The sequence below is a fragment of the Aplysia californica genome, unplaced genomic scaffold, assembly GCF_000002075.1.
Source record: "Aplysia californica isolate F4 #8 unplaced genomic scaffold, AplCal3.0 scaffold00032, whole genome shotgun sequence".
Taxonomy (NCBI): domain Eukaryota; kingdom Metazoa; phylum Mollusca; class Gastropoda; order Aplysiida; family Aplysiidae; genus Aplysia; species Aplysia californica.
This window is the reverse complement of record NW_004797302.1, coordinates 837,951-846,821: the sequence shown is the minus strand read 5'-3', so window position 1 is coordinate 846,821 and position 8,871 is coordinate 837,951.

Below are 8,871 nucleotides of genomic sequence, written 5' to 3'. Positions count from 1 at the left end.
GGGAGGAGGACAAATGAGGCTACTGTATACCACTTCTTTGTTTTTGTTAGGTCGCCTTTTTTCGCGTTGTACTCATTTCGTTTTTCCTGAATTTTTGAATTCTCGATTTGAGTCGCTCAGTATCATGTGTTCAAGTGCATTAGCGCTATTTCTAAGATTTAGAGAATGATTTGAATTCGCGCATTTCTTTTAAAGTTGCAGAAATCGCGAATTCAGGTCACGTGCGAAAAAAAATAGAAAACCGGTATTCAGCAATATCATGAATAATAATATTTCGGGATGGCCTTATCCGACACACTAAATAAATTACAAACAAGAAAAGGAAATTTCGGTTACAATGGTCACCTTTCTATAACCACTAATTCAGGACTTTTAACGAAACAAGTCCTATCCATTTTCGTATTTACTGAACAGATGTACAGGCGTCTGTGGTGTAGTCGTTAGGTGGTTCGCTATCGCTTATTCAACTTATTGGAGACTCAAGTTTGATTTAGCGGAGAATGATAAGGTGGATGGTTGGTGGGTGCTCTGGTATTTTTGCTCTTCTTTCCTATTAAACCTTTGTCGTCCTTATCTCCCCTCCTTCATTTTTGTGTATGTTACTCTCTTGTAACTCATAATCTATTCTTCGGCACTTATATGACCTTATTGTCTTGCAAGTGCCGTAAAAAAAGTTTCTAAAACTTTTTAAAAAAGATGGATTATCGAGCGTCTTGGTTTTTCTGCTGGGATGTTGTATTTCCCTCAGCCCGGATTGGCCTTAACAGCCAGGTTGGAAGCGAGCCACCTAAATGACCTAAATTGTGTCTATGGGGGTGTAAAATGTTTACATTGTTAAAAAAGATGAACACCTATATTTTTTACAGAGTTAAAAAAGAGGAACAGAAAACCCCAAACAACAACAACAAATCACCACCACCGCCACCAACACCACCAACAGCAACAACAACAGCAACAACAACAGCAGCAGCAGCAACAGCAGTAACAGCAGCTGCAACAACAACAACAACAACAACAACAGCAACAACAAGAACAAGAACAACAACAAGAACAACAGCAACAACAACAAAAGTACTGCAGCAGCAAAAGTGTTCCATTATGAATTCCACTCACCTCGCCATAACACATAATAATTACGGTGGCATGATAGTTGCTCCATAATCACTGTGGGTCAGTTACTCCATACCAGCCATTTAGGAAAAAAACTGGCCTGACCCAATTATTGAAGTCATTTTGCTCTCTCTGCGGCGACCTACTTTTTTGTTTGCATGGGGAGAGGGGGAGGGGGAGAGGGGGAGGTTGAATTATGTAAGCAGTAGTGGGGTGGGCTTGGATGGATTTTTTTTTTTGGGGGGGGGGTGTTGGGGGGAGTATTTGAGGAGAGGAGGATTTGAATGGATTTGTGTTGGGGTTGTGGGCAGGAGCCGTAGAGTAGGTTTGGATGGATAGGGGTGGGTGAGGTGAGGAGTTTTGAGAGCAGAGGTGGACTTTGATAGATAGATTTGAGGAGGTGGGGGTGGTGGAAGTTGGGGAATTAAGTGAGCAGAGTTGAACTTGGATGGATGGAGGAAGGTTATGATACCAGAGGAGGACTTGGGTAGATACTTAATAGATAGACGGGCAAAAAAGAGGGAGGGGGGGGGGGTTCTTGGGGAGGTTGGAGGTTATGGGAGTATAGGTGGGAGGTTATGGGAGCAGAAGTGATTTCGTTTAGTTTTAGTAAGGTTTTACGGCGCTTGCAGCTTGCAACTGCATACGGTCTTATGAGCGCCAAGAGGTGATGTCAACAGAGAAGTCCAAACGGGATATCAGGCTTACTCTGCTCACCTCTCTAGCCTCAACAGCACAACGTCTACTGCGACTATCAAGGCACTCCGGAAATAGCAGTTCACAAAAGAGTGACAAACAATGACGATAGTAAAGATAAAGAAAGAAAAAGCAGCAGTTCCCCGTACATTGTTCCGGCACGGTATGAGCATGACATTGATAAATCAGCCCATTTACAATTCTACTGTGTATAAGAACATGTTAATATCCCCCTTTTGGGAATGGCCTAAAGACAACTTCAGTCAGTAGCACTGCCCTGGTTTGGGGGGGGGGGGATGGGGGAGGGGGGTTAACACTAATCTTTTCTCCTTCTTGTATTTTTTTTTGGAAATGGGGGAGGGGGGAGGCAAGGGGCTTGAGGCATGTCGGTACTTAGTCACTTACCCCCCCCCCCCTTCTCTCTCTGGTTGGGGGGTGGGAGGGGTTCTCAGTGGGAAAGGGGGTAGAGACATGTCGTCTCTCTCTCTCTCTCTCTCTCTCTCTCTCTCTCTCTCTCTCTCTCTCTCTCTCCCCCTCTCTCTCTCTTCGGGGAAAGGTAGTGTCGCTGGGGTTAGGGGCTTGTCGACACTTACCTTTTCTCTTTTTAATAATTCTTTTTATTCTAATAAGCGAAAAGAGGGGGGGGGGTCGCAGAAGGGGCGTGTCGGCCCTATCTTTTTTCTCGTTATTTATCGCGGGATAGGAGGGTAGGGTAAGGACATTTCAGCGCTTAGTTTTATCTTTTCTCTCTATCCCAGTGTCCCAGCGGCCCTCTCGTTAGGAATCAGCGGAGCGAGAAGTCCCGAACCTCAGGCTCGTTAGCAACTCTCAGAGGACAAGCCGCGAGGGGATAATGAGAGAACATTAGCTGAAATAGACCTAGCAGGCGCGCTTACTTCAGCCAGATAACAGAGAAAAAAAATCTAATTATAATAATAATAATATTGTAAACGTTATGTTTGCGTGGTCGAGTCGAGAGTCGTGGATGTTGTAAATTATAATATTATTTGTTATCTAAATGCTCTGAATTATTATTGTTTTTATTGTTGTTGTTGTTTCACTGCTGTTGTTGTTGTTGTTTGTCGTTGTTGTAGTTGTTGCTGCTGTTGGCGTTTTTGTCATTGCTCTTGTTGTTGTTGGTGCTGATGCTGTTGCTGCTAATGCTGCTGTTGCTTCTGTTGCTGTTGATGCTGCTGACATTGTTTTTTTTTGTTTGTTTTTTTACCACAGCTGCTGTTGTTTCGGTTGTTGTTTTATTCCTGTGGATGCTACTGTTGTCGTGATTATTGTTGTTGTTCAAATTCCCGACGTTAGGTCATATGGAAATATTTCATCGGAAAAAGACGCGTGCAACAACAACATAAAAAGATAACAACAATATATAAAGGGTAAAATATCAATAACAACCCCTTGTGAAAATTCGACACAAAACTGTAGCATAAAAAAGAGCCTACGAACCCCCCCCCCCCCTTTTTTTTTGTAACCCTGATATTTATCTCTCTCTCTATATGGTATATATATATATATATATATATATATATATATATGTGTATGTATATATATATACTATATATATATATATATATATATATATATATCTATATCTATATCTATATATATATTATACATACCCCTCTCTGTCTCTCACTCTCTCTGTCTCTCTCTCTCTCTCTCTCTCTCTCTCTCTCTCTCTCTCTCTCCCACACATAGAACAATAATCATCTCAAAATGTCAAAACTGGCAGGGATATTTCACACAATTAGCGGGCGCCAGTAACATTTATCTGCTTCAATAATTCCCATTGTTTAAAACAAAATAAATCCTTGTTTTTTTACTAACACCTGAAAGACTCCGAACAAATGGCATTATTTTTCTAAAAGAGAGGAAAGAAAGAAATTTGAGAGATGAAAAGAAATCAGAGAAATACAGACATACCAGCCAAATAGAGTCTGAATAATTAATTAGAATTATGGATATTAACTTGTTGACAGGACTACACACAATAACTGCAGAAACAATTGACACACTTTCCATTTTCGTTCTTGTCTGCCTTCATCTACTGTTTAGTATGTTATTTTTACTTTTTTTCCCCCGAAATAATTGTAGATTATCATCATCAAGTATTAGATCGGAGAAAGACATCGTCGATCGCGGTTCTTTATTCATTCCTTATTTGCTCGGATGCTCTAAAAATGTTATCCTGATATTCCATTGTCACTTATCTGTGTAAGCTCTGCAAGTAGGTTGCTCTGGGTCTACCCCTGCCTCGTTTGCCTTTAATTTTGGCACCGAGAGCCAGATGTTCTAGGCATTTATGTCCATTCAGTTGTCCCAGAAACTGCATTTATTGTTTGTGACTGATTGCTTTTCCTTCATCAAACAGCCCTCAAGTGCTACCTCATTCTTTTAAGAAAGTCTTTGTTACAAACGGTCAAAACTTTTGATAAAATATCAGCAAAGTGAAGGAACATCAACTGTCCTCATAAAAGAGAGGCAGTTGTTCTCAATTTATTTTCTGTTTCGACTGCATTCTACATACTAGTGTTGCATACCATTAATATTTAATTGTTTGTTAAATGTTTCTTTCATAACCGTTGCTTGCATTTTTCATAATCGAAACCGGTACCTCCGACCAGCATATTTTCCGAAGGAGTCTGAGCATCTAAAACAACAACAACAACAACAACAACAACAACAACAACAACAACAAACTTTACTTTACTTTCACTTTTATTCGCGCTTATACCTTTTTGTGTGTCGAGGGAAGAAAGAGACGACTCTCTGCCACCAGCCGGAGAGCTTGGGTCATGGGGATGCCATGCGTTGTTAGTGTTTCCCTGACTCCACCTATCCAGGTCAACAACAAACAACAACAAAATAAATAACAACAACAACAAAACAAAAGCGAAACCAAGCAATATATCGCCAATAAACGGTAATATTCTTGCTTGAACAAAATCTGACAAAATAAGTCATGTCAAATGACACAAAATAAAAATAAAAAAGATTTACGTATGTGCACCAGCCATAAACAAAATATCTATCTATCCAACGTTTAGCCTTTTTGACAACAATGTAGATGTCGACAAGGATATAAAATCGTTTTTCTTTGTTTCAATGTTGCGCCTTCATTTATTTTTACTTAATTATGAGTCACTCAAAGTGTGCTGAGGTCATGACCGACAATGTTGTTGCGAACCTGAATCATTTCTAAATGGAAAGACGTGGGAAAATCAATAATGGTAATAAACAGAGTAAACAAAACCCTCTAGGTTCCAATTAGCTACCCATAACTCCGGACTGCTTCTTAAGGTCAACCGCAAGTAAGTACGAAACTGTGATATATAAAAGTCTCTGTTGTGTTCATTGGGAGAGGTAAATCCATCTCTCTCTTCCCCCCCTTCTCTCTCTCTCTCTCTCTCTCTCTCTCTCTCTCTCTCTCTCTCTCTCTTAAATTATGTCCTTATATACTTTTTCGCAAATGTTTTGAATTTGCGATTCGAGTTGTTCTGTGTAATGCGTCACAATACAGTAGCGCCCCTTTTAACATTTCACGGACTACTGCAATTACCGAATATCTTTAACATCCGCAAAAATCGCGAATTCAAGTCGCATGTGGAAAAAAACTTCAACCCACTAAACATCCAACCGATATACTGTGTGACAAGTGACAAGTAGTTGGTGAAAAAAATCTCCAAGATTAAGAGATCAACCTGGAAACTGAAATCTGGAGAAGAGTCATAGAGAATGATGCACTGAAAAGTGGGAAGACATGGAATAATATCAAACGGCTAGCCCGAGAGAGGGAAATGTGGAAAGTGTTTGTTCATGGCCAAGAGGTGAGAAAAACACTGATGATGATGATGATGATGATGATGATGATGATGATGATGATGATGATGATGATGATGATGATGATGATGATGATGATGATGATGATGAATTCTTCGTGAAATGCAATAGTAAAACCAGAACCCGTGCATGCAAAAGAGATTTGGCGTTGGTGGTCTAGTGGTTAGACCGGCGTTGGTTGTCTTGTGGTTAGACCGTCGGCTCATGGGTTCGAACCCTGTCAAGGGCCCAACGTTGAATCCTAGGGAAAGGCACTTTCACATAAACGTTCCTCACTTCACCCAGGTGGGAATAGGTACCCGTCAATAGACAGCAAAAGATCTTGTCAGTTTGTTAGTGTTAGAGCGCTTAATCAGCTGCTTGTACTGTATGATTCCTGAGAATCCGAGAGTGCTCCTGAGTGTTTTATATTCTCCTGGATTAACAATAGAAGTTTAAAAGCGCACAGAGCATGCTGTATAGAATGGGTATGCCTATGTAAATGCAATTGTATTAATAGTAATAACAATATATAATGATAATAATAAAAATAATAATAATAATAATAATAATAATAATAATATTAATGATAATAATTATTATTAGTATTATAATAACAGTAATAATAAACTTGCAAGCCCCAGAACACCTCTGACTTGGGGGATTTTTTTAACTTATGAAACTGAGACACTGGGGGAGAAGATTAGTTTGATTTTTTTGTTTGCTCATAGAAATGTACACAGGCTCCTGAGGTTTTCTCCTAGTCTACTCTTTCATTCAATGCTGCTTGATTTTGCTTGGTCTTGCTTATGTACTCCTACAGAACTGATTCAGTATCAAAACGCATCTTTGAAAACACGCTGATAAAATTTTGTATCCCTACGTAGAGTTTTACTGTAGTATCCATACGACGTGGGGAACTTTGTGCCACCACTTTCCAAAGAGGAAATTTACTCGTTAATCCAATCCGTACGCTTTGCATAGCAGTCTGTCAAATGATTTTTTGAGAAATACTGAGAAAGTTTCTAAGAGATCTTCGTACTAGAAGAAGTATTCTAAAATGTTAAGAATACAACCCCGGGGGTACAAAATGACCCCAGGGCGTACGGATAGGGTTAAGCAGAACTCAGACCTTGAGCTCTGATTGTTTCAAGACGATCGTGTCGCAGCACCACAGACCCCAGCCTATAGAATTGTTTTCTTTGTTTTCCTCTTCTAATTTTCGTCATTTTCTAGAGTACATGCCCTGAAGGGTCTATAAATAAAATTCTCTTCCAGTTGCGGAAAATTTCCAATTGGCTCAAATGTGTTTCAGGAATCTTTTCTCTTTTCTTTTATTTTCTTCCTTAGCTCTTAGCGAACTGCGCGCCAGTTCAGCTGGTTCGCAGCATTGCTCGGTTGTTTACAGTTGTAACAAACAAACAAAAAAGGAAAAAAAAATCCTTCAAAACAAACAAAGCAATCTCGGCCAATCCTTGCAATCTACAATCGATCTGTGTGTTTATTGCACCTTTTATTCATTTCCACCCAGTATGGTGTTTATTTTTATATAAAATCGGTTTAAAAAGATCAACACAGTTATAAGGCAGTTTGTGGTGCTGCTAACTTGAATGCCAAAATTGGTTGCGTACAAAAGACTTAAAAGCATTTCTTGAACTAAGACTTAAGCACTCACTCCCAGACTAGAATTCCCAAAGTGAAACCACTTGCGTGCGAATCTATTAAGTCTGGCTAACTTCTCTCCTATTTTTGCTTTACATCCCCACATGAGCACTCCCTAATGTCCCGGTACAACCCTCTTTTCTAAGTGTGAATCTATCAAGCCTACTGGACTTGCTTTTTCTTTTTCCTTAAAGAGCCACCACTCGAAAGTCTAAGCAGCCGTATTTTACCAAGTTCTTTCTATTTTTTTGTTGTTGCTCATAAGGATTTCCATTCTATCGTTTGATGCCTTTTTTGCCCCTCGTTGTTTGAACCTATATTGTAGCATATGAATTTTCCTGAGACGAGTTGGAGAACTCCCCGAGGGCCCTCATCTTTTGCCGTAGCAGAGCCGCTGTTCTGTATAAATGCATAACTAAGCGCTCTTGTTCCAGGCGCTAGGAGATGTTCGCGCTATCGATTAACCCTACAGAAACTCAGAGACTGACTGCAGACAAGTATATGGGTTGCAAACGTTACGCCTCTTTCGTTCCCATCCGGCAGGGTAGGCTGTTTTTCAATTAACTCTGTTGATTGTAGTCATTATTCCAACGGTGACACCATCGAATTCGATATTTTTGTCTTCCACGTTTGTTGTGTTTCTGTTTTTTTTCTTCTTTTTCCATTTTTTCTCTTTTTTTTTTTGGTTGTTTGTCGTTGTATTTAGTTCCTAGTCAGCCGAAAAAGGGGTTAGTTATTATCTCGAGTTGCGGTAACTAATCAATAAGGGCGGTGTGTGGATAGTGTGCAGCGTATTGATGGGGAAAACAGCCGCGTACAGAGACCGATGAAGTAGCCCCAGGCCTAGAGGGAAATACCGCAAGCTATTCTAGTTAGCAAGACTACAGTTTCTGTAACACTGTCTGGAAGTAGCTTCTAATCAGTAAACACTTTTCGAGTCTTTCTCTCTCTCTTTCTCTCTGTCTCTCTCTCTCTCTCTCTCTCTCTCTCTCTCTCTCTTCCCCCTCTCTCTCTTTCTCTCTCCCTCTCTCTGTCTCTTTCTATCTCTCTCTCGCTCTCTCTCTCTCTTTCTCTCTCTCTCTCTCCCTCTCTCTCTCTCTCTCTCTCCATCTCTCCCTCCCCCCCCCCCTTCTCTTTTCCTTCCTTTGTTTCTCCTGTTTTGTCCTCGTTTGCACTCTGTTATTCCGACTTCCTGTTTGCCTATTAAAGCAGTGTCTTTATTTGGAGTTAGTTTGTATCGAAGAGAGGGGTTGGTGTTGGAGCAATACACAGAAGTTGACGGCGTGTGTCGAGATATGGTTTCATTGGCTGTTTTTGTTTTCCGCTAACAATTTCTACGGCTTGGTTAGATCTGACAACAGTCGTGTTATATAGTACATCTACAAACAGGAAAAACGACACCGAGCTGCTACAAAAGAGAGGCTAAGACAAATCAACGAAAACAGACCCTTAATAATAACCATCATATTATGAGTTTCAACCAAGCAATTGATAGGACGACAAAACCAAAATAGATGAAAAGTGTGAAAGAAATCTGAGAACAAGATCAAAAGGAATATATATATTTACCCC